Genomic DNA, 26,120 nt, shown 5'->3' with positions numbered 1-26,120 from the left:
CCAGTGACACATACAACTAAAACAACATATATACAGTGAAAAATGGGGTTAACATGCCAGGCAAGATGGTACTTTCCTACACAACCCCCCCCCCCCAAACGAAGGACAATAAGACTAGCCATGACCTGATGATTCTTCATTGTCTAAGTGGAAATATCTGGAGAATCCATCTGCATTGGAGTGGCTACTCCCAGGTCTATGTTCCACTGTATAGTCCATTCCCTGTAGGGATATGGACCACCTCAACAATTTAGGATTTTCACCTTTCATTTGTTTTAGCCAAAGTAGAGGTTTGTGGTCTGTCTGAACAATGAAGTGAGTGCCAAACAGGTATGGCCTCAACTTCTTCAGAGCCCAGACCACAGCAAAGGCCTCCCTCTCAATGGCAGACCAACGCTTTTCTCTAGGGGTCAACCTCCTACTAATAAAAGCAACAGGTTGATCCTGGCCCTTAGAATTAAGTTGTGATAGGACTGCCCCTACTCCTAATTCAGATGCATCAGTCTGGACATAGAATGTTTTAGAGTAACAAGGGCTTTTCAGGACAGGTGCAGAGCACATGGCCTGCTTCAGCTCCTCAAAAGCTTTCTGACAGTTTGCTGTCCATAATACCTTTTTAGGCATTTTCTTGGATGTGAGGTCATTAAGAGGGGCTGCAATGGAGCCATAGTTCTTAATGAACCTCCTGTAATACCCAGTGAGGCCTAGGAAGGCTCTCACCTGAGTCTGAGTGGTAGGGGGAACCCAATCAATAATTGTTTGGATTTTCCCTGAAGTGGTGCAATCTGTTCCCCACCAACAAGGTGTCCCAGATAAACCACCTTACACTGCCCTATCTGGCACTTTGAAGCCTTGATAGTGAGGCCTGCCTTTTGCAGGGCCTCCAAAACTTTCCATAGGTGGACCAGGTGATCATCCCAGCTGGAGCTAAAGACAGCTATATCGTCCAAATATGCTGCACTGAAAGCTTCCAGCCCTTGCAGGACTGTGTTCACCAACCTCTGAAAAGTGGCAGGTACATTTTTCAAACCAAAAGGCATTACAGTAAACTGGTAATGTCCTCCAATGGTAGAAAATGCAGTCTTAGGTTTAGCATCTTCTGATCATTTGATCTGCCAATACCCTGCAGTCAAATCAAAAGTGCTTAGATACTTGGCAGATGCCAGTGTATCTATGAGCTCATCTGCCCTGGGTATAGGGTGAGCATCAGTTTTGGTTACCAAGTTGAGACCTCTATAGTCTACACAAAACCGCATTTCCTTCTTTCCATCTTTGGAATGGGGTTTTGGTACCAGTACCACAGGAGAAGCCCATGGACTGTCAGAGTGCTCAACTACTCCTAGTTCTAACATTTTCTGGACCTCTTGCTTTATGCAGTCCCTGACATGGTCAGGCTGCCTATAGATCTTACTTTTGACAGGTAAACTGTCTCCAGTATCTATAGTGTGCTCACACCAAGAAGTGGTACCTGGCACAGTAGAGAAGAGTTCAGAGAATTGATCTAGGAGATTTATGCAATTATCTTTCTGCTCAGCAGTAAGACAATCAGCCAAAACTACACCTTCCACAAGAGCATCTTGTTCTGTGGAAGAGAAGAGATCAGGTAGAGGATCACTGTCTTCTTCCTGTCCCTCATCAGTTGCCATGAGCAGGGTGAGATCAGCCCTGTCATAGTAGGGTTTCAGGCGGTTGACATGGAGCACCCTAAGGGGACTCCTGGCAGTGCCTAAGTCAACTAAATAGGTGTCTTCTCCCTTATTTTCAACAATTGTGTGGGGACCACTCCATTTATCTTGGAGTGCTCTTGGGGCCACAGGCTCCAAGACCCACACTTTCTGCCCTGGTTGGTACTGAACCATAACAGCCTTCTGATCATGCCATTGCTTCTGGAGCTCTTGGCTGGCCTGAAGGTTTTTACTGGCCTTTTTCATGTACTCAGCCATCCTTGATCTGAGGCCAAGTACATAGTCCACAATATCCTGCTTAGGAGCTTTTAAAGGTTGTTCCCAACCCTCCTTTACAAGTGTGAGTGGACCCCTAACAGGGTGTCCAAAAAGAAGTTCAAAGGGGCTGAAGCCCACTCCTTTTTGGGGTACCTCCCTGTAGGCAAAAAGGAGGCATGGTAGAAGGATATCCCATCTCCTGCGGAGTTTTTCAGGGAGACCCATAATCATGCCTTTGAGAGTTTTATTAAATCTCTCCACCAGTCCATTTGTTTGTGGATGATAGGGTGTTGTGAACCACACTCCTTCCACATGGCCTTTAAGTATGCAGACATGAAATTGCTTCCCCTGTCTGATACTACTTCCTTTGGGAAGCCCGCCCTGGAAAATATTCCCTGGAGGGCCTTTGCCACTGCAGGAGCTGTAGTGGTCCTTAAAGGAATAGCTTCAGGATATCTTGTGGCATGGTCCACTACCACCAAGATAAACCTATTGCCTGAAGCAGTAGGAGGGTCAAGGGGGCCAATTATGTCAACCCCTACCCTTTCAAAGGGAACCCCAACCACAGGCAGTGGGATAAGGGGTGCCTTTGGGGTGCCACCTGTCTTGCCACTGGCTTGACAGGTTTCACAGGACTTACAAAATTCCTTTGTGTCCTCAGACATCCTAGGCCAATGAAACAATGGAACCAATCTGTCCCAAGTTTTCATTTGACCCAGGTGCCCAGCTAGGGGAATGTCATGTGCCAGTGTTAGGAGGAACTTTCTGTACTCCTGAGGAATCACTAATCTCCTGGCAGCTCCAGGTTTAGGATCCCTATGCTCAGTGTACAAGAGGTTGTCCTCCCAGTAAACTCTGTGAGAGTCACTGACATCCCCATTAGCCTGTTTGACAGCTTGCTGTCTGAGACCCTCTAATGTGGGACAGGTTTGCTGTGCCACACTCAGCTCCTCTCTGGCAGGCCCCCCTTCACCCAAAAGCTCAGCAGTGTCTGCTTCCAGCTCCTCTGGTGTAGGTTCTGCACAGGGAGGGAATTCTTCTTCCTCAGAAGTTGAATCCACTGTAGAGGGAGGGATAGTAGGAAATGGTTTGCTTCTACTAGCCCTAGCTTTAGGGAGCACTTGGTCCATTGTTCCAGGATCCAAGCTTCCCTGTCCTTTTTGCTTTTTGGCCTGAGCCCTTGTCAAAGCAGAAATATGCCCTGGGATGCCCAGCATTGCTGCATGGGCCTCCAACTCCACATCTGACCAAGCTGATGTCTCCAAATCATTCCCTAATAGACAGTCTACAGGTAAATCTGAAGCTACCACAACTTTCTTTGGACCAGTAACCCCCCCCCAGTTGAGATTTACAACAGCCATGGGGTGGCTAAGTGTGTTGTTGTGAGCATCAGTTACTTGGTACTGGTGACCAAGTAGGTGTTGTTCAGGGTGGACCAGTTTCTCTATGACCATAGTCACACTGGCACCAGTGTCCCTGTAGGCCTGAACCTCAACACCATTTATTAGGGGTAGCTGCTTGTACTTATCCATATTAAGGGGACAAGCAACTAAGGTGGCTAAATCAATAGCCCCTTCAGAGACTAACACAGCCTCTGTGGCCTCCCTAACAAGGCCAACCCCAACTAAATTACCAAAAGTGAGCCCAGCTACTCCCTTGGATTGGCTATTAGTAGGTTTGCTCCCACCACCACTGCTATTAGTAGGGACACTAGGTGTAGCAGTAGGGGTTGTAGTGGTAGGAGCAGTGGTGCCTTTCTTTGGACAACTGGGATCTGTTGTCCAATGGCCTTTTATTTTACATAAATAGCACCATGGTTTCTTTTCCTTGTTCTGATTAAAGGAGGATTTGGACCCACCACCCCCACCAGAGTGTTTTTGTGGGCCTGATGAAGACTCATTTTTAGATTTGTCCCACCCCTTGTCTGAAGACTTACCATCCTTCTTTTTGTTGCCATCTTTGTCACCCCCTGTATGAACTTTTCTGTTCACTCTTGTTCTGACCCATTTGTCTGCCTTCTTTCCCAATTCTTGGGGAGAGGTCAGATCAGAGTCCACCAAGTACTGGTGCAACAAATCAGACACACAATTATTAAGAATATGCTCTCTCAGGATTAAGTTATACAGGCTGTCATAATCAGTAACTTTACTGCCATGTAACCACCCCTCCAAGGCCTTCACTGAATGGTCAATGAAATCAACCCAGTCTTGTGAAGACTCCTTTTTGGTCTCTCTGAACTTTATCCTGTACTGTTCAGTGGTTAAGCCATAACCATCCAGGAGTGCATTCTTAAGAACTTGGAAATTATTAGCATCATTTTCTTTCACAGTAAGGAGCCTATCCCTACCTTTTCCACTAAATGATAGCCATAGGATAGCAGCCCATTGCCTTTGAGGGACATCCTGTACAACACAGGCCCTCTCAAGTGCAGCAAACCACTTGTTAATGTCATCCCCCTCCTTATAAGGGGGAACTATCTTGTGCAGATTCCTGGAATCATGCTCTTTTGCAGGATGACTATGGGGAATACTGCTGCTGCCACCGTGGGTTTCTAAACCCAACTTCTGTCTTCCTTCTCTAGTTCAAAAGACTGTCTATCCAAATCCAGCTGTTGCTTTTTAAGCTTCAGTCTGGTTTGTTCCACCCTCAACTTATTGAGTTCCCTCTCTAACATTCTGTCATCAGGGTTGGTGGGAGGGACATTCCTAGATACAGAGGTATGATGGGAATGAACAGAAGGAGACCTGTCCCTTACAGAAGCCACCCTAACAGCTTGGTTAACAGAAACATTACTACCAGTATGGTGAGAATAAATGCTTTTGCTATGATGTGAGTGTAGGAGGCTGGACTGGCTTGTAGTGAGTACCAAGGGGTACTGGCACCTTGCACCAGGCCCAGTTATCCCTTATTAGTGTATAGGGTGTCTAGCAGCTTAGGCTGATAGATTTGTGTAGCTTAGCAGAGCAGCTCAGGCTGAACTAGGAGACGTGTGAAGCTACTACAGTACCACTTAGTGTCATATGCACAATATCATAAGAAAACACAATACACAGTTATACTAAAAATAAAGGTACTTAATTTTTATGACAATATGCCAAAGTATCTTAGAGTGTACCCTCAGTGAGAGGATAGGAAATATACACAAGATATATATACACAATAGCAAAAATATGCAGTATAGTCTTAGAAAACAGTGCAAACAATGTATAGTTACAATAGGATGCAATGGGGAAACATAGGGATAGGGGCAACACAAACCATATACTCCAAAAGTGGAATGTGAACCACGAATGGACCCCAAACCTATGTGACCTTGTAGAGGGTCGCTGGGACTATTAGAAAATAGTGAGAGTTAGAAAAATAACCCTCCCCAAGACCCTGAAAAGTGAGTGCAAAGTGCACTAAAGTTCCCCTAAGGACAAAATAGTCGTGTTAGAGGGAGAATGCAAGGAAAACACAAATCAGCAATGCAACAACGATGGATTCCTGTCTGAGGGTACCTGTGGAACAAGGGGACCAAGTCCAAAAGTCACAAGCAGCTCGGAGATGGGCAGATGCCCAAGAAATGCCAGCGGTTGGTGCAAAGAAGCTCTTACTAGGCTGAAGAACTGTGAATACTGCAGGAACGACAAGGGCTAGAGACTTACCCTTTGGAGGATGGATCCCCCACGCCTTGGAGAGTCGTGCAAAAGTGATTTCCCGCCGGATGGACGCCAAAAAGCCTTGCTACACGCAAATCGTGCGTTTGGCGTTTTTGGACGCTGCTGGGGCCCAGGAGGGACCAGGAGGTCGCAAATTGGACCTGCAGAGAGAGGGGATGTCGAGCAAGACAAAGAGCCCTCACTGAAGCAGGTAGCACCCGGAGAAGTGCCAGAAACAGGCACTACGAGGATGCGTGAAACGGTGCTCGCCGAAGTTGCACAAAGGAGTCCCACGTCGCCGGAGACCAACTTAGAAAGTCGTGCAATGCAGGTTAGAGTGCCGTGGACCCAGGCTTGGCTGTGCACGAAGGATTTCCGCCGGAAGTGCACAGGGGCCGGAGTAGCTTGCAAAGTCGCGGTTCCCAGCAATGCAGCCCAGCGAGGTGAGGCAAGGACTTACCTCCACCAAACTTGGGCTTAAGAGTCACTGGACTGTGGGGGTCACTTGGACGGTGTCGCTGGATTCGAGGGACCTCGCTCGTCGTGCTGAGAGGAGACCCAAGGGACCGGTAATGCAGCTTTTTGGTGCCTGCGGTTGCAGGGGGAAGATTCCGTCGACCCACGGGAGATTTCTTCGGAGCTTCTGGTGCAGAGAGGAGGCAGACTACCCCCACAGCATGCACAAGCAGGAAAACAGTCGAGAAGGCGGCAGGATCAGCGTTACAGAGTTGCAGTAGTCGTCTTTGCTACTATGTTGCAGGTTTGCAGGCTTCCAGCGCGGTCAGCGGTCGATTCCTTATCAGAAGGTGAAGAGGGAGATGCAGAGGAACTCGGCTGAGCTCATGCATTCGTTATCTAGAGTTTCCCCAGAGACAGAGACCCTAAATAGCCAGAAAAGAGGGTTTGGCTACCTAGGAGAGAGGATAGGCTACTAACACCTGAAGGAGCCTATCAGCAGGAGTCTCTGACGTCACCTGGTGGCACTGGCCACTCAGAGCAGTCCAGTGTGCCAGCAGCACCTCTGTTTCCAAGATGGCAGAGGTCTGGAGCACACTGGAGGAGCTCTGGACACCTCCCAGGGGAGGTACAGGTCAGGGGAGTGGTCACTCCCCTTTCCTTTGTCCAGTTTCGCGCCAGAGCAGGGGCTAAGGGGTCCCTGAACCGGTGTAGACTGGCTTATGCAGAATTGGGCACCTCTGTGCCCAACAAAGCATTTCCAGAGGCTGGGGGAGGCTACTCCTCCCCTGCCTTCACACCATTTTCCAAAGGAGAGGGTGTCACACCCTCTCTCAGAGGAAGTTCTTTGTTCTGCCATCCTGGGCCAGGCCTGGCTGGACCCCAGGAGGGCAGATGCCTGTCTGAGGGGTTGGCAGCAGCTGCAGTGAAACCCCAGGAAGGGCAGTTTGGCAGTACCAGGGTCTGTGCTACAGACCACTGGGATCATGGGATTGTGCCAACTATGCCAGGATGGCATAGAGGGGGCAATTCCATGATCATAGACATGTTACATGGCCATATTCGGAGTTACCATTGTGAAGCTACATATAGGTAGTGACCTATATGTAGTGCACGCGTGTAATGGTGTCCCCGCACTCACAAAGTTCAGGGAATTGGCTCTGAACAATGTGGGGGCACCTTGGCTAGTGCCAGGGTGCCCTCACACTAAGTAACTTTGCACCTAACATTTACCAGGTAAAGGTTAGACATATAGGTGACTTATAAGTTACTTAAGTGCAGTGTAAAATGGCTGTGAAATAACGTGGACGTTATTTCACTCAGGCTGCAGTGGCAGGCCTGTGTAAGAATTGTCAGAGCTCCCTATGGGTGGCAAAAGAAATGCTGCAGCCCATAGGGATCTCCTGGAACCCCAATACCCTGGGTACCTCAGTACCATATACTAGGGAATTATAAGGGTGTTCCAGTAAGCCAATGTAAATTGGTAAAAATGGTCACTAGCCTGTTAGTGACAATTTGAAAGTAATGAGAGAGCATAACCACTGAGGTTCTGGTTAGCAGAGCCTCAGTGAGACAGTTAGGCACCACACAGGGAACGTATACATGCCCACCTATGAGCACTGGGGCCCTGTGTGACAGGGTCCCAGTGACACATACATATAGGCCACAAACCTATGAGCACTGGGGTCCTGACCAGCAGGACCCCAGTGACACATAACAAACATACTGAAAACCTAGTGTTTTCACTATGAGCACTGAGGCCTGGCTATCAGGATCCCAGTGAGACAGTGAAAACAGTGACAAACACCCTAACATACACTCACAAACAGGCCAAAAGTGGGGGTAACAAGGCTAGAAAGAGGCTACCTTCTCACAGTGAGACAACACTATTTGTATGGTGTGGCTCATCATCATTCCCAACTATGCTAGACTGTCTAGTAATGGGCAGGCTAGGAAGTTTCTTTCCTGAATCTTTTCCTGGGGGAGTCCCTGAATCAGATTGAGAACTATTAGGTACTTTTTCAACAGATGAGGCACCTATGGCCTTATCCTATTCTCTAAGCATGTTAAGTAACAGTTCCAAGGAAGGATTCTTCCCTACACTCAAACCTCTATCTATACAGAGACTCCTTGCTCTTTTCCAGCTAAGGTTGTCATATGCAAGTTTGGACAGATCAACATTTTGGCCTGTGCCAGACATTTTTAGAGAGAGTTAAAGTGATAGTAAAAGAAAAAAAAGTTTGTCAGAGCTTTTAGAAAGAGAGAGAAAAAAACTTTTTAAACTTTTTAGAACTTTTTAGAAAGTTAGAAGTACTTTTCAGCACTTAGAAAAGAGTGAAAAGAGGAAATGCAAAACTTTTTGGCTATGTGTATATACACTGACCTTGTTTTGTATATTTTTCTCTTATGAAAAGTACAATGACAAGAGTGGTAAGTAGTCTCAAGCACTTATCCCACCACTGCTCAACCAATGTAGGAGGCTGGACTGGCTTGTAGTGAGTACCAAGGGGTACTTGCACCTTGCACCAGGCCCAGTTATCCCTTATTAGTGTATAGGGTGTCTAGCAGCTTAGGCTGATAGATAATGGTAGCTTAGCAGAGCAGCTTAGGCTGAACTAGGAGACGTGTGAAGCTACTTCAGTACCACTTAGTGTCATATGCACAATATCATAAGAAAACACAATACACAGTTATACTAAAAATAAAGGTACTTTATTTTTATGACAATATGCCAAAGTATCTTAGAGTGTACCCTCAGTGAGAGGATAGGAAATATACACAAGATGTATATACACAATAGCAAAAATATGCAGTATAGTCTTAGAAAACAGTGCAAACAATGTATAGCTACAATAGGATGCAATGGGGAAACACAGGGATAGGGGCAACACAAACCATATACTCCAAAAGTGGAATGCGAACCACGAATGGACCCCAAACCTATGTGACCTTGTAGAGGGTCGCTGGGACTATTAGAAAATAGTGAGAGTTAGAAAAATAACCCTCCCCAAGACCCTGAAAAGTGAGTGCAAAGTGCACTAAAGTTCCCCTAAGGACAAAGAAGTCGTGTTAGAGGAATAATGCAGGAAAGACACAAACCAGCAATGCAACAACTGTGGATTTCCAATCTAGGGTACCTGTGGAACAAGGGGACCAAGTCCAAAAGTCACAAGCAAGTCGGAGATGGGCAGATGCCCAGGAAATGCCAGCTGCGGGTGCAAAGAAGCTTCGACTGGACAGAAGAAGCTGAGGTTTCTGCAGGAACGAAAAGGGCTAGAGACTTCTCCTTTGGTGGAAGGATCCCACTTGCCTTGGAGAGTTGTGCAGAAGTATTTTCCCGCCGAAAGGACGCCAACAAGCCTTGCTAGTCGCAAATCGTGCGTTTGGCATTTTTGGACGCTGCTGGTGCCCAGGAGGGACCAGGAGGTCGCAAATTAAACCTGAAGAGAGAGGGGACGTCGAGCAAGACAAAGAGCCCTCACTGAAGCAGGTAGCACCCGGAGAAGTGCCAGAAAGAGGCACTACGAGGATGCGTGAAACGGTGCTCGCCGAAGTTGCACAAAGGAGTCCCACGTCACCGGAGACCAACTTAGAAAGTCGTGCAATGCAGGTTAGAGTGCCGTGGACCCAGGCTTGGCTGTGCACAAAGGATTTCCACCGGAAGTGCACAGGGGCCGGAGTAGCTGCAAAGTCGCGGTTCCCAGCAATGCAGCCCAGTGAGGTGAGGCAAGGACTTACCTCCACCAAACTTGGACTGAAGAGTCACTGGACTGTGGGGGTCACTTGGACAGAGTTGCTGGATTCGAGGGACCTCGCTCGTTGTGCTGAGAGGAGACCCAAGGGACCGGTAATGCAGCTTTTTGGTGCCTGCGGTTGCAGGGGGAAGATTCCGTCGACCCACGTGAGATTTCTTCGGAGCTTCTGGTGCAGAGAGGAGGCAGGCTACCCCCACAGCATGCACAAGCAGGAAAACAGTCGAGAAGGCGGCAGGATCAGCGTTACAGAGTTGCAGTAGTCGTCTTTGCTACTATGTTGCAGGTTTGCAGGCTTCCAGCGCGGTCAGCAGTCGATTCCTTATCAGAAGGTGAAGAGAGAGATGCAGAGGAACTCGGATGAGCTCTTGCATTCGTTATCTGCAGTTTCCCCAGAGACAGAGACCCTAAATAGCCAGAAAAGAGGGTTTGGCTACCTAGGAGAGAGGATAGGCTACTAACACCTGAAGGAGCCTATCAGCAGGAGTCTCTGACGTCACCTGGTGGCACTGGCCACTCAGAGCAGTCCAGTGTGCCAGCAGCACCTCTGTTTCCAAGATGGCAGAGGTCTGGAGCACACTGGAGGAGCTCTGGACACCTCCCAGGGGAGGTGCAGGTCAGGGGAGTGGTCACTCCCCTTTCCTTTGTCCAGTTTCGCGCCAGAGCAGGGGCTAAGGGGTCCCTGAACCGGTGTAGACTGGCTTATGCAGAATTGGGCACATCTGTGCCCAACAAAGCATTTCCAGAGGCTGGGGGAGGCTACTCCTCCCCTGCCTTCACACCATTTTCCAAAGGGAGAGGGTGTCACACCCTCTCTCAGAGGAAGTTCTTTGTTCTGCCATCCTGGGCCAGGCCTGGCTGGACCCCAGGAGGGCAGCTGCCTGTCTGAGGGGTTGGCAGCAGCAGCAGCTGCAGTGAAACCCCAGGAAGGGCAGTTTGGCAGTACCAGGGTCTGTGCTACAGACCACTGGGATCATGGAATTGTGCCAACAATGCCAGGATGGCATAGAGGGGGCAATTCCATGATCATAGACATGTTACATGGCCATATTCGGAGTTGCCATTGTGAAGCTACATATAGGTAGTGACCTATATGTAGTGCACGCGTGTAATGGTGTCCCCGCACTCACAAAGTTCAGGGAATTGGCTCTGAACAATGTGGGGGCACCTTGGCTAGTGCCAGGGTGCCCTCACACTAAGTAACTTTGCACCTAACCTTTACCAGGTAAAGGTTAGACATATAGGTGACTTATAAGTTACTTAAGTGCAGTGAAAAATGGCTGTGAAATAACGTGGACGTTATTTCACTCAGGCTGCAGTGGCAGGCCTGTGTAAGAATTGTCAGAGCTCCCTATGGGTGGCAAAAGAAATGCTGCAGCCCATAGGGATCTCCTGGAACCCCAATACCCTGGGTACCTCAGTACCATATACTAGGGAATTATAAGGGTGTTCCAGTAAGCCAATGTAAATTGGTAAAAATGGTCACTAGCCTGTTAGTGACAATTTGGAAAGAAATGAGAGAGCATAACCACTGAGGTTCTGATTAGCAGAGCCTCAGTGAGACAGTTAGTCACTACACAGGTAACACATTCAGGCACACTTATGAGCACTGGGGCCCTGGGTTACCAGGGTCCCAGTGACACATACAACTAAAACAACATATATACAGTGAAAAATGGGGTTAACATGCCAGGCAAGATGGTACTTTCCTACACAACCCCCCCCCCCCAAACGAAGGACAATAAGACTAGCCATGACCTGATGATTCTTCATTGTCTAAGTGGAAATATCTGGAGAATCCATCTGCATTGGAGTGGCTACTCCCAGGTCTATGTTCCACTGTATAGTCCATTCCCTGTAGGGATATGGACCACCTCAACAATTTAGGATTTTCACCTTTCATTTGTTTTAGCCAAAGTAGAGGTTTGTGGTCTGTCTGAACAATGAAGTGAGTGCCAAACAGGTATGGCCTCAACTTCTTCAGAGCCCAGACCACAGCAAAGGCCTCCCTCTCAATGGCAGACCAACGCTATTCTCTAGGGGTCAACCTCCTACTAATAAAAGCAACAGGTTGATCCTGGCCCTTAGAATTAAGTTGTGATAGGACTGCCCCTACTCCTAATTCAGATGCATCAGTCTGGACATAGAATGCTTTAGAGTAACAAGGGCTTTTCAGGACAGGTGCAGAGCACAAGGCCTGCTTCAGCTCCTCAAAAGCTTTCTGACAGTTTGCTGTCCATAATACCTTTTTAGGCATTTTCTTGGATGTGAGGTCATTAAGAGGGGCTGCAATGGAGCCATAGTTCTTAATGAACCTCCTGTAATACCCAGTGAGGCCTAGGAAGGCTCTCACCTGAGTCTGAGTGGTAGGGGGAACCCAATCAATAATTGTTTGGATTTTCCCCTGAAGTGGTGCAATCTGTTCCCCACCAACAAAGTGTCCCAGATAAACCACCTTACCCTGCCCTATCTGGCACTTTGAAGCCTTGATAGTGAGGCCTGCCTTTTGCAGGGCCTCCAAAACTTTCCATAGGTGGACCAGGTGATCATCCCAGCTGGAGCTAAAGACAGCTATATCGTCCAAATATGCTGCACTGAAAGCTTCCAGCCCTTGCAGGACTGTGTTCACCAACCTCTGAAAAGTGGCAGGTACATTTTTCAAACCAAAAGGCATTACAGTAAACTGGTAATGTCCTCCAATGGTAGAAAATGCAGTCTTAGGTTTAGCATCTTCTGATAATTTGATCTGCCAATACCCTGCAGTCAAATCAAAAGTGCTTAGATACTTGGCAGATGCCAGTGTATCTATGAGCTCATCTGCCCTGGGTATAGGGTGAGCATCAGTTTTGGTTACCAAGTTGAGACCTCTATAGTCTACACAAAACCGCATTTCCTTCTTTCCATCTTTGGAATGGGGTTTTGGTACCAGTACCACAGGAGAAGCCCATGGACTGTCAGAGTGCTCAACTACTCCTAGTTCTAACATTTTCTGGACCTCTTGCTTTATGCAGTCCCTGACATGGTCAGGCTGCCTATAGATCTTACTTTTGACAGGTAAACTGTCTCCAGTATCTATAGTGTGCTCACACCAAGAAGTGGTACCTGGCACAGTAGAGAAGAGTTCAGAGAATTGATCTAGGAGATTTATGCAATTATCTTTCTGCTCAGCAGTAAGACAATCAGCCAAAACTACACCTTCCACAAGAGCATCTTGTTCTGTGGAAGAGAAGAGATCAGGTAGAGGATCACTGTCTTCTTCCTGTCCCTCATCAGTTGCCATGAGCAGGGTGAGATCAGCCCTGTCATAGTAGGGTTTCAGGCGGTTGACATGGAGCACCCTAAGGGGACTCCTGGCAGTGCCTAAGTCAACTAAATAGGTGACTTCTCCCTTATTTTCAACAATTGTGTGGGGACCACTCCATTTATCTTGGAGTGCTCTTGGGGCCACAGGCTCCAAGACCCACACTTTCTGCCCTGGTTGGTACTGAACCATAACAGCCTTCTGATCATGCCATTGCTTCTGGAGCTCTTGGCTGGCCTGAAGGTTTTTACTGGCCTTTTTCATGTACTCAGCCATCCTTGATCTGAGGCCAAGTACATAGTCCACAATATCCTGCTTAGGAGCTTTTAAAGGTTGTTCCCAACCCTCCTTTACAAGTGTGAGTGGACCCCTAACAGGGTGTCCAAAAAGAAGTTCAAAGGGGCTGAAGCCCACTCCTTTTTGGGGTACCACCCTGTAGGCAAAAAGGAGGCATGGTAGAAGGATATCCCATCTCCTGCGGAGTTTTTCAGGGAGACCCATAATCATGCCTTTGAGAGTTTTATTAAATCTCTCCACCAGTCCATTTGTTTGTGGATGATAGGGTGTTGTGAACTTGTACGTTACACCACACTCCTTCCACATGGCCTTTAAGTATGCAGACATGAAATTGCTTCCCCTGTCTGATACTACTTCCTTTGGGAAGCCCGCCCTGGAAAATATTCCCAGGAGGGCCTTTGCCACTGCAGGAGCTGAAGTGGTCCTTAAAGGAATAGCTTCAGGATATCTTGTGGCATGGTCCACTACCACCAAGATAAACCTATTGCCTGAAGCAGTAGGAGGGTCAAGGGGGCCAACTATGTCAACCCCTACCCTTTCAAAGGGAACCCCAACCACAGGCAGTTGGATAAGGGGTGCCTTTGGGGTGCCACCTGTCTTGCCACTGGCTTGACAGGTTTCACAGGACTTACAAAATTCCTTTGTGTCCTCAGACATCCTAGGCCAATGAAACAATGGAACCAATCTGTCCCAAGTTTTCATTTGACCCAGGTGCCCAGCTAGGGGAATGTCATGTGCCAGTGTTAGGAGGAACTTTCTGTACTCCTGAGGAATCACTAATCTCCTGGCAGCTCCAGGTTTAGGATCCCTATGCTCAGTGTACAAGAGGTTGTCCTCCCAGTAAACTCTGTGAGAGTCACTGACATCCCCATTAGCCTGTTTGACAGCTTGCTGTCTGAGACCCTCTAATGTGGGACAGGTTTGCTGTGCCACACTCAGCTCCTCTCTGGCAGGCCCCCCTTCACCCAAAAGCTCAGCAGTGTCTGCTTCCAGCTCCTCTGGTGTAGGTTCTGCACAGGGAGGGAATTCTTCTTCCTCAGAAGTTGAATCCACTGTAGAGGGAGGGATAGTAGGAAATGGTTTGCTTCTACTAGCCCTAGCTTTAGGGAGCACTTGGTCCATTGTTCCAGGATCCAAGCTTCCCTGTCCTTTTTGCTTTTTGGCCTGAGCCCTTGTCAAAGCAGAAATATGCCCTGGGATGCCCAGCATTGCTGCATGGGCCTCCAACTCCACATCTGACCAAGCTGATGTCTCCAAATCATTCCCTAATAGACAGTCTACAGGTAAATCTGAAGCTACCACAACTTTCTTTGGACCAGTAACCCCCCCCCAGTTGAGATTTACAACAGCCATGGGGTGGCTAAGTGTGTTGTTGTGAGCATCGGTTACTTGGTACTGGTGACCAAGTAGATGTTGTTCAGGGTGGACCAGTTTCTCTATGACCATAGTCACACTGGCACCAGTGTCCCTGTAGGCCTGAACCTCAACACCATTTATTAGGGGTAGCTGCTTGTACTTATCCATATTAAGGGGACAAGCAACTAAGGTGGCTAAATCAATAGCCCCTTCAGAGACTAACACAGCCTCTGTGGCCTCCCTAACAAGGCCAACCCCAACTAAATTACCAAAAGTGAGCCCAGCTACTCCCTTGGATTGGCTATTAGTAGGTTTGCTCCCACCACCACTGCTATTAGTAGGGACACTAGGTGTAGCAGTAGGGGTTGTAGTGGTAGGAGCAGTGGTGCCTTTCTTTGGACAACTGGGATCTGTTGTCCAATGGCCTTTTATTTTACATAAATAGCACCATGGTTTCTTTTCCTTGTTCTGATTAAAGGAGGATTTGGACCCACCACCCCCACCAGAGTGTTTTTGTGGGCCTGATGAAGACTCATTTTTAGGTTTGTCCCACCCCTTGTCTGAAGACTTACCATCCTTCTTTTTGTTGCCATCTTTGTCACCCCCTGTATGAACTTTTCTGTTCACTCTTGTTCTGACCCATTTGTCTGCCTTCTTTCCCAATTCTTGGGGAGAGGTCAGATCAGAGTCCACCAAGTACTGGTGCAACAAATCAGACACACAATTATTAAGAATATGCTCTCTCAGGATTAAGTTATACAGGCTGTCATAATCAGTAACTTTACTGCCATGTAACCACCCCTCCAAGGCCTTCACTGAATGGTCAATGAAATCAACCCAGTCTTGTGAAGACTCCTTTTTGGTCTCTCTGAACTTTATCCTGTACTGTTCAGTGGTTAAGCCATAACCATCCAGGAGTGCATTCTTAAGAACTTGGAAATTATTAGCATCATTTTCTTTCACAGTAAGGAGCCTATCCCTACCTTTTCCACTAAATGATAGCCATAGGATAGCAGCCCATTGCCTTTGAGGGACATCCTGTACAACACAGGCCCTCTCAAGTGCAGCAAACCACTTGTTAATGTCATCCCCCTCCTTATAAGGGGGAACTATCTTGTGCAGATTCCTGGAATCATGCTCTTTTGCAGGATGACTATGGGGAATACTGCTGCTGCCACCATGGGTTTCTAAACCCAACTTCTGTCTTTCCTTCTCTAGTTCAAAAGACTGTCTATCCAAATCCAGCTGTTGCTTTTTAAGCTTCAGTCTGGTTTGTTCCACCCTCAACTTATTGAGTTCCCTCTCTAACATTCTGTCATCAGGGTTGGTGGGAGGGACATTCCTAGATACAGAGGTATGATGGGAATGAACAGAAGGAGACCTGTCCCTTACAGAAGCCACCCTAACAGCTTGGTTAACAGAAACATTACTACCAGTATGGTGAGAATAAATGCTTTTGCTATGATGTGAGACAACACTATTTGTATGGTGTGGCTCATCATCATTCCCAACTATGCTAGACTGTCTAGTAATGGGCAGGCTAGGAAGTTTCTTTCCTGAATCTTTTCCTGGGGGAGTCCCTGAATCAGATTGAGAACTATTAGGTACTTTTTCAACAGATGAGGCACCTATGGCCTTATCCTATTCTCTAAGCATGTTAAGTAACAGTTCCAAGGAAGGATTCTTCCCTACACTCAAACCTCTATCTATACAGAGACTCCTTGCTCTTTTCCAGCTAAGGTTGTCATATGCAAGTTTGGACAGATCAACATTTTGGCCTGTGCCAGACATTTTTAGAGAGAGTTAAAGTGATAGTAAAAGAAAAAAAAGTTTGTCAGAGCTTTTAGAAAGACAGAGAAAAAAACTTTTTAAACTTTTTAGAACTTTTTAGAAAGTTAGAAGTACTTTTCAGCACTTAGAAAAGAGTGAAAAGAGGAAATGCAAAACTTTTTGGCTATGTGTATATAAACTGACCTTGTTTTGTATATTTTTCTCTTATGAAAAGTACAATGACAAGAGTGGTAAGTAGTCTCAAGCACTTATCCCACCACTGCACAACCAATGTAGGAGGCTGGACTGGCTTGTAGTGAGTACCAAGGGGTACTTGCACCTTGCACCAGGCCCAGTTATCCCTTATTAGTGTATAGGATGTCTAGCAGCTTAGGCTGATAGATAATGGTAGCTTAGCAGAGCAGCTTAGGCTGAACTAGGAGACGTGTGAAGCTACTTCAGTACCACTTAGTGTCATATGCACAATATCATAAGAAAACACAATACACAGTTATACTAAAAATAAAGGTACTTTATTTTTATGACAATATGCCAAAGTATCTTAGAGTGTACCCTCAGTGAGAGGATAGGAAATATACACAAGATATATATACACAATAGCAAAAATATGCAGTATAGTCTTAGAAAACAGTGCAAACAATGTATAGCTACAATAGGATGCAATGGGGAAACATAGGGATAGGGGCAACACAAACCATATACTCCAAAAGTGGAATGCGAACCACGAATGGACCCCAAACCTATGTGACCTTGTAGAGGGTCGCTGGGACTATTAGAAAATAGTGAGAGTTAGAAAAATAACCCTCCCCAAGACCCTGAAAAGTGAGTGCAAAGTGCACTAAAGTTCCCCTAAGGACAAAGAAGTCGTGTTAGAGGAATAATGCAGGAAAGACACAAACCAGCAATGCAACAACTGTGGATTTCCAATCTAGGGTACCTGTGGAACAAGGGGACCAAGTCCAAAAGTCACAAGCAAGTCGGAGATGGGCAGATGCCCAGGAAATGCCAGCTGCGGGTGCAAAGAAGCTTCCACTGGACAGAAGAAGCTGAGGTTTCTGCAGGAACGAAAAGGGCTAGAGACTTCTCCTTTGGTGGAAAAATCCCTCTTGCCTTGGAGAGTTGTGCAGAAGTGTTTTCCCGCCGAAAGGACGCCAACAAGCCTTGCTAGTCGCAAATCGTGCGTTTGGCGTTTTTGGACGCTGCTGGAGCCCAGGAGGAACCAGGAGGTCGCAAATTAAACCTGAAGAGAGAGGGGACGTCGAGCAAGACAAAGAGCCCTCACTGAAGCAGGTAGCACCCGGAGAAGTGCCAGAAACAGGCACTACGAGGATGCGTGAAACGGTGCTCGCCGAAGTTGCACAAAGGAGTCCCACGTCACCGGAGACCAACTTAGAAAGTCGTGCAATGCAGGTTAGAGTGCCGTGGACCCAGGCTTGGCTGTGCACAAAGGATTTCCGCCGGAAGTGCACAGGGGCCGGAGTAGCTGCAAAGTCGCGGTTTCCAGCAATGCAGCCCAGTGAGCTGAGGCAAGGACTTACCTCCACCAAACTTGGACTGAAGAGTCACTGGACTGTGGGGGTCACTTGGACAGAGTTGCTGGATTCGAGGGACCTCGCTCGTTGTGCTGAGAGGAGACCCAAGGGACCGGTAATGCAGCTTTTTGGTGCCTGCGGTTGCAGGGGGAAGATTCCGTCGACCCACGTGAGATTTCTTCGGAGCTTCTGGTGCAGAGAGGAGGCAGGCTACCCCCACAGCATGCACAAGCAGGAAAACAGTCGAGAAGGCGGCAGGATCAGCGTTACAGAGTTGCAGTAGTCTCTTTGCTACTATGTTGCAGGTTTGCAGGCTTCCAGCGCGGTCAGCAGTCGATTCCTTATCAGAAGGTAAAGAGAGAGATGCAGAGGAACTCGGATGAGCTCTTGCATTCGTTATCTGCAGTTTCCCCAGAGACAGAGACCCTAAATAGCCAGAAAAGAGGGTTTGGCTACCTAGGAGAGAGGATAGGCTACTAACACCTGAAGGAGCCTATCAGCAGGAGTCTCTGACGTCACCTGGTGGCACTGGCCACTCAGAGCAGTCCAGTGTGCCAGCAGCACCTCTGTTTCCAAGATGGCAGAGGTCTGGAGCACACTGGAGGAGCTCTGGACACCTCCCAGGGGAGGTGCAGGTCAGGGGAGTGGTCACTCCCCTTTCCTTTGTCCAGTTTCACGCCAGAGCAGGGGCTAAGGGGTCCCTGAACCGGTGTAGACTGGCTTATGCAGAATTGGGCACATCTGTGCCCAACAAAGCATTTCCAGAGGCTGGGGGAGGCTACTCCTCCCCTGCCTTCACAGCATTTTCCAAAGGGAGAGGGTGTCACACCCTCTCTCAGAGGAAGTTCTTTGTTCTGCCATCCTGGGCCAGGCCTGGCTGGACCCCAGGAGGGCAGATGCCTGTCTGAGGGGTTGGCAGCAGCAGCAGCTGCAGTGAAACCCCAGGAAGGGCAGTTTGGCAGTACCAGGGTCTGTGCTATAGACCACTGGGATCATGGAATTGTGCCAACAATGCCAGGATGGCATAGAGGGGGCAATTCCATGATCATAGACATGTTACATGGCCATATTCGGAGTTGCCATTGTGAAGCTACATATAGGTAGTGACCTATATGTAGTGCACGCGTGTAATGGTGTCCCCGCACTCACAAAGTTCAGGGAATTGGCTCTGAACAATGTGGGGGCACCTTGGCTAGTGCCAGGGTGCCCTCACACTAAGTAACTTTGCACCTAACCTTTACCAGGTAAAGGTTAGACATATAGGTGACTTATAAGTTACTTAAGTGCAGTGAAAAATGGCTGTGAAATAACGTGGACGTTATTTCACTCAGGCTGCAGTGGCAGGCCTGTGTAAGAATTGTCAGAGCTCCCTATGGGTGGCAAAAGAAATGCTGCAGCCCATAGGGATCTCCTGGAACCCCAATACCCTGGGTACCTCAGTACCATATACTAGGGAATTATAAGGGTGTTCCAGTAAGCCAATGTAAATTGGTAAAAATGGTCACTAGCCTGTTAGTGACAATTTGGAAAGAAATGAGAGAGCATAACCACTGAGGTTCTGATTAGCAGAGCCTCAGTGAGACAGTTAGTCACTACACAGGTAACACATTCAGGCACACTTATGAGCACTGGGGCCCTGGGTTACCAGGGTCCCAGTGACACATACAACTAAAACAACATATATACAGTGAAAAATGGGGGTAACATGCCAGGCAAGATGGTACTTTCCTACAGGGGGAAGCTCCAGCCCATCCCCTGTAGCCTCGGACGGCTACCCACTGCTGGTGGCGGTGCTGCCTCTGCTGCTGGTGGTGGTTGTGGGGGGAAGCTCCAGCCCATCCCCTGCAGCCTCAGAGGGTTGCACAACCGTGGTTGGTGGTGGGGGCTCTGACTGAGTTCCTGCACCAGGCCCCTTCTCCTTCCTGTCTGCTGGTGCAGGCCCCTTGCCCTTTCTGGCAAAACTTGGGGCAGGCACACTTTCTCTGAGGCTGGCTGGTGGCCTGGATCCTTTACCACCATGAGTTGATGTGGACACTACTGGGCCCATGGATTGGGAGGCTGAGGTGCTTGCCTGGGTTTTACACACCCTGGCCAGACCCAAAAAAAGGGGGGAGGGGTAGGGAAGAGGTCAATGGCGGTGAGAAAAAACTTCTTAGGGACATTGAGGTGGGACGAAGGGGAACATTTTTGGACTGAAGGAAGAGGGAGTGGTTGTGGGAGGTGTCTGTCTACTGTGTTTGGGTGCAGGTGCATGGGCTAGATGCTGTTGTGAGGTGGATGGCTGTTGGGTCTCTGAGTGCTTGCATTTGTGCACCTTGGGAGGGGGGCACAGACACTGTGAGAGAGGACACAGGAACATGTGCATGGCTATGGGGTGGTGTCTGTCAGTGAGGTGAGTGTTATGATAGGTGTGGTGGTGATGGCGGTAGTGGCTGATTATGTAGTGCATGCAGGTGTGAGTGGAGACGCAACCGCGAGTGAGGTGGAGGAGGAGGGGGATAAAGTGTGGTGCTTGTGTTTGCCTGAACCACTCTTGTGTGTTGTCCTGGGTGCATGCTGGTTTGCCTGCCTAGGTTGGGGTTGAGGGGAATGGGATTGAGAAGAGGAAGTTGGAGGGGGAGGGTGGAAACAGGGACAATGGCTGTCATCAGAGAGGAGGCCAGAGCATGGATTGATCTATGTTGGGCCACGAAGCCAGTGTGAATGCCCTCCAGAAATGCATTGATTTGTTGCATTTGGGCTGCCAGCTTCTGGATAGCATTCACAATAGTTGACTGCCCAACAGAGATGGATTACAGGAGGTCAATAGCCTCCTCACTCAGGGCAGCAGGGCTCACTGAGGCAGGGCCTGAGGTGCCAGGGGCGAAGGAGATGCCCACCCTCCTGGGTGAGCGGGCACAGGAAACTCACTGAGGGACTGCTGGGAGGGCAGTGCTGGTACAGGGGTGGCAGCTGTACCTGTAGCTGGGGTGGGCACAGAGGTGTCTGCCACCACCAGGGAGCTTCCATCGGAGGAGTTATCTGTGTCCAAACTGTCCCCTCCAGTTTCTGCCGTGGTGCTCCCCTCACCCTCCATCCCACTGGTGCCTTCACCGTCGGTGGACTCTGCCTCCAGGGTCCTGTGGGATGCAGCTGCCTCCGTCACAGGTGCCTCTGCCCGCTGCCAGATGATGCTAATGCACATAAGGACAGGATGACACAACAAAAAGGGGGGGAGAGACAAAGGAAACACTTGGTCAGTGGCTGCACCAACAACACCATTGGTGTACACAGCAACCTCACACACAGTGAACAGCTCTAATCACTATGCAGTGCACTACTAGTAACAATGCTAGTCACCAGGGCATGGAGAGGGACACATACTCCCAACTGCTGCATACCTGGGACCCACGCAGCCCTGCCCAGTAGTGGATGCCTACAAGCTAGGTAGGAGGAATATCACATCTGAACCCTGCCCAACATGAGACCTACTCTGCGTTGTCAGGCCTGGTCTAGGGGCACCCACAGACACACATACCCCACCCGGATAACACCCTACCATGCGTAAGTTGTAATGATGGGCACTGTACTCACCCCCTTGCGGCTGCTGTGATGCCCTCAAGTACCCATCCAGCTCTGGATAGGCCACAGCTGGTATGCGGGCCATCAGGGGGGTCAGGGTTCAACGGGCACCCCTTCCTCGTTGGGAGGCATCCCCAGCTGGGCCTACACCGTCTTCCGTGCCCAGCTTCTTAGGTCCTCCCACCATTTCCGGCAGTGGGTGCTCCACCTGCCGTAGACCCCCAGTGTCCTCACGTCCTTGGTGATGGCACGCCATATACCCTTCTTTTGATGGGCGCTGACCTGCAGAGAAAATACACAAAGGGAAAAGGTATTAGTCAGAAAGTCCTGCCTGTTACACTCATAGCCCACCATACCCCTTCACATCCCCATTTGCACAGACTTGGCCCAGCATACATGCTGCACGTCGCCCAGGGGACATCCACCAACACCCACCATAAAAGGCCTTCACACACACCACTCCATGTATTCATGCCCCATGCATCGTGCTCACAGTGTAATCATCACCTGTTTGTCTGGAGGCCCATACAGTAGTCGGTACTGGGGTAGGACCCCATCCACCAGTCGCACTAACTCCGCCGAGGTGAAGGCAGGGGCCCTTTCCCCAGTCACAGGAGCCATGGTAGGTTCCAGACACAGGTCACAGCAGCGCATGCAGTGTAGGTCCTCCCCTGTTGAAGGTCAGGTAGCAAGTGAGCGAACAGATCGAAAATGGCGGTGACGTTCACAATGGTGCATACCGTCATCGACGGCGTACATCACCATTGGCCACTGTACGCCATAGGAGCCAATATTATCCAATGAGGCGTTGCACGGCGGTCCACGACCGCCTCGAGCAACGGCGCACAATGTCGGCAGAATTACCTCACTTCCACCTGTCCATCCACACAGGACAGACGGATGCCATTTCAGGAGGGGGGGCAGGCCCTGGATTACAACTGCGTCACAGTTCACAATTGTACAATCTGGACAAATGCCACATATACATTTAAAAATAACATCATGCATTGTACTGTTGTGGTTACAATGTACAGTTTATGACAGCCTCCTCACTCTATTGCCCCTTAGATTGCAACCGCTGCAGATGAATAGGAGATGGAGACATACCCCTGTGTACAGACCCCTGGTAGACTTGCCAACAATGGAGGACAGGCACATTATGCTCACCTACAGACTTAACATGGCCACAATTGCGGAGCTGTGTGCCCAACTGGAGTCTGACCTGATATCTGCTATCCGTCAACCCACTGCGATCCCCCCACTTGTGCAAGTCCTATCTGTGCTCCATTTCCTGGCAACTGGTTCTTCCCAAGTGACAGTGGGATTGACAGCAAAATGTTGCAGCCAATGTTCTCAATGGTGCTGACCAGAGTGTTGTCTGTCCTGATTGAACACATGTGCAGCTACATTGTTTTCCTCCAAGTGGATGATTTGACCAAAGTGAAGGCTGACTTCTATGTGATGGGACATATCCCCAACATCATTGGGGCGATTGATTGAACACATATTGCATTTGTCCCCCCCCAGAAAAATGAACAGGTCTACATAAGTCGAAAGAGTTCTCATTCAATGAATGTCCAGATGGTGTGCCTGGCGGACCAGTACATCTCCCACGTCAATGCGAAGTATCCTGGGTCTGTGCATGATGCCTTTATCCTGAGGAATAGCAGCATCACAAATGTGATGGGATAATTACAGAGGCACCCTGTGGAGCTAATATGTGAGCCCTGGTTCCCACCCAGTGTATGTTGGTGTATGAGTATGATGTGGGCCATAAGGGATAGTGTGTTGTTAAATGTTGTCCCTCGATATTTGCAGGTGACGCTGGTTACCCCAACCTATCATGGCTTCTGACCCCAGTGAGGAATCCCCGGACAAGAGCAGAGGAACGTTACAATGAGGCATGTAGGCGAACTAGAAGGCCAGGTTTCAGTGCCTCCATCTCACAGGTAGATCACTGTGCTTCTTACCCAAGAAGGTCTGACAGATAATCATTGCATGCTGCATGTTACATTACCTTGCCTTGAGACGCTGTGTGCCTTTTCTGCAGGAGGAGGAGGCTGGAGATGACCGTGTGGCGGCAGAGGACCCTGTGGACAGTGAAGATGAGGAGGCAGAAGATGAGGATGAGGATGAGGACAACAGAACTGCAGTGATTCGCCAATATTTCCAATGCCACACAGGTAACACAGTGGTACTTCACATTTCATTGTCATTTTATTGTTTAAGATTGTCACTGGCAGGCAGTGATTTCCCACTTCTATGCCCACTCACTGTACCATTTGGAAACTCTTTTTGCAGATATTGGTGCCCAACTCCTGGTGTGTTGACTGCAGCCAACTACAGGTCTATCCTATGTGCACATTACTGTACAGTTGATTTGTAATGTTTGAACCTTGTTAAACGAATATATACTTAAATCATCTGACATACTACATACAAGTATTTTTTCAAATGGTGTTTATTGCAGTGCTAAGAAGTGCAATGGGGTGGGGTGATGATGGAGGAAAGTCCAGGGTATAGTTCCAGTCTGTTTGTAGCACAAGTGCATTGTCTAAGGGGATATAGGAAGGGGAGCAATGGCAGTTCAAGGTGGACAGGGTGACAGTGTGGGACACAAGGGTGACAATTAGGAGAGTTTTATTTCCTGGCGGGGGCCTTGGCAATAGTCCCTGGCTTCTGCCTGGATCGCAGGGAATGTTTACGGGGTGGTTCTCCTTCTGCACGGGGAGGGGTGCTGGTGGCGTGTTGGTCCTGTGGTGGGGCCTCCTGTTCACTAGCGGCAGCAGAGGTGGAAGGCTGTTCCATTATCTGGCTAGTGGCAGAGGCCCGCTGTTGTGAGGCTGAATCTCTCATAATGTTGGTCATGTCTGCCAGCACCCCTGAAATGGATACCAGGGTGGTGTTAAGGGCCTGCAAGTCCTCCCTGATCCCCTGGTACTGTCCCTCATGCAGCCACCTGTTCTCCTGCACATTGTCCAGGATCTGGCCCAGCGAATCCTGGGAATGTTGGTGTACATACAGGATCTCAGTGAGTGCCTCCTGGAGAGTCGGTTCCCTGGGCCTGTCCTCCCCCTGGCGCACAGCAGTCCTCTCAACTTCCATGTTGTCCTGTGCCTCTGGCCCCTGAACCGTGAGCCCACTGCCACTGACCCCAGGTCCCTGATTGCCTTGAATATGGGGGGTGCAATGGGGTCCCTATAGTGGTGGACACACTGATGATTGGCGTGTCCTGGGGACAGAGGCGTGGGTACGCTGAGTGGGTGCTGTGGTGGTGTTTCCATATGGGGAGGCTCTCTGGTGGTGTGTGACTGTGCCTGAGTAACCGACTGTCCGGAGATCCCTGATGGGCCAGGTTGGTCATTGTAGGAGGCTGGCCTGGCTTATAGTGGGTACCTTGTGGTACTTGCGGTACTTGCGGTACCTTGTGGTACTTGCACTTTGTGCCAGGTCCAGTTATCCCTTATTAGTAGATTAGAGGTGTTCTAGCAGCTTAGGCTGATAGAGGTAGCTATAGCAGAGCAGCTTAGGCTGAATTAGGAGACATGCAAAGCTCCTACTATACCACTTATATCACTTAGCACTGTATTATAAGAAAGCACAATACTCAGAGTTACTAAAAATAAAGGTACTTTATTTTAGTGACAATATGCCAAAAGTATCTCAGAGGATATACTCCCTTAGGAGGTAAGTGATATACACAAAATATACACACACAAACCAAAATCAGGTAAGTAACAGTTAGAAAAGTAGTGCAAACAATGTAGAACACAATAGAATGCAATAGGAAGAAATAGGCCTAGGGGCAACACAAACCATACACTCCAAAAGTAAAATGCGAACCACAAATGGACCACAGGCCTAGTGTAGTGTGTAGACTGTCACTGGGAGTGTAAGAAAACACTAAGGGTGTCCACCCCAAGACCCTGAAAAGTAGGAGTAAAGTTACCCTACTACCCCAGAAAGACAGTAAAGACGAGATAGGGGATTCTGCAAGGATAACAACTGACTACAAAACACTGAAGACGAATTCCTGGACCTGAGGACCTGTAAAGGAAGGGGACCAAGTCCAAGAGTCACGCAAATGTCCAGAGGGGGCAGGAGCCCACTAAACCACGGATGAAGGTTCAAAAGGGCTGGCTACGGGTGGAAGAAGCCAAAGATTCTGCAACAACGGAAGGTGCCAGTAACTTCTCCTTTGGTCAGAAGACGTCCCACGGCGTGCTGGAGGATGCAGAGTTGTTTCCACGCAGAAAGACTGCAAACAAGCCCTACTAGCTGCAAGAGTCACGGTTGAGGATTTTGGGTGCTGCCAGGGCCAGGAAGGACCCTTGGAAGAGGAGACAGAGGGAGCGCTCAGCAACACAGAGAGCCCACTCAGAAGCAGTCAGCACCCGCAGAAGCACCTGAACAGGCACTTAGATCTGAGGATGACTGTCGACTCAGAGCAACAAAAGAGGGTCCCACGATGTCAGAGTCCAACTCAGCAA

This window comes from Pleurodeles waltl, chromosome 3_2 (assembly GCF_031143425.1).
Source record: "Pleurodeles waltl isolate 20211129_DDA chromosome 3_2, aPleWal1.hap1.20221129, whole genome shotgun sequence".
NCBI lineage: Eukaryota > Metazoa > Chordata > Amphibia > Caudata > Salamandridae > Pleurodeles > Pleurodeles waltl.
The sequence above is the reverse complement of the archived record's forward strand: the minus strand, read 5'-3'. Positions refer to the sequence as shown.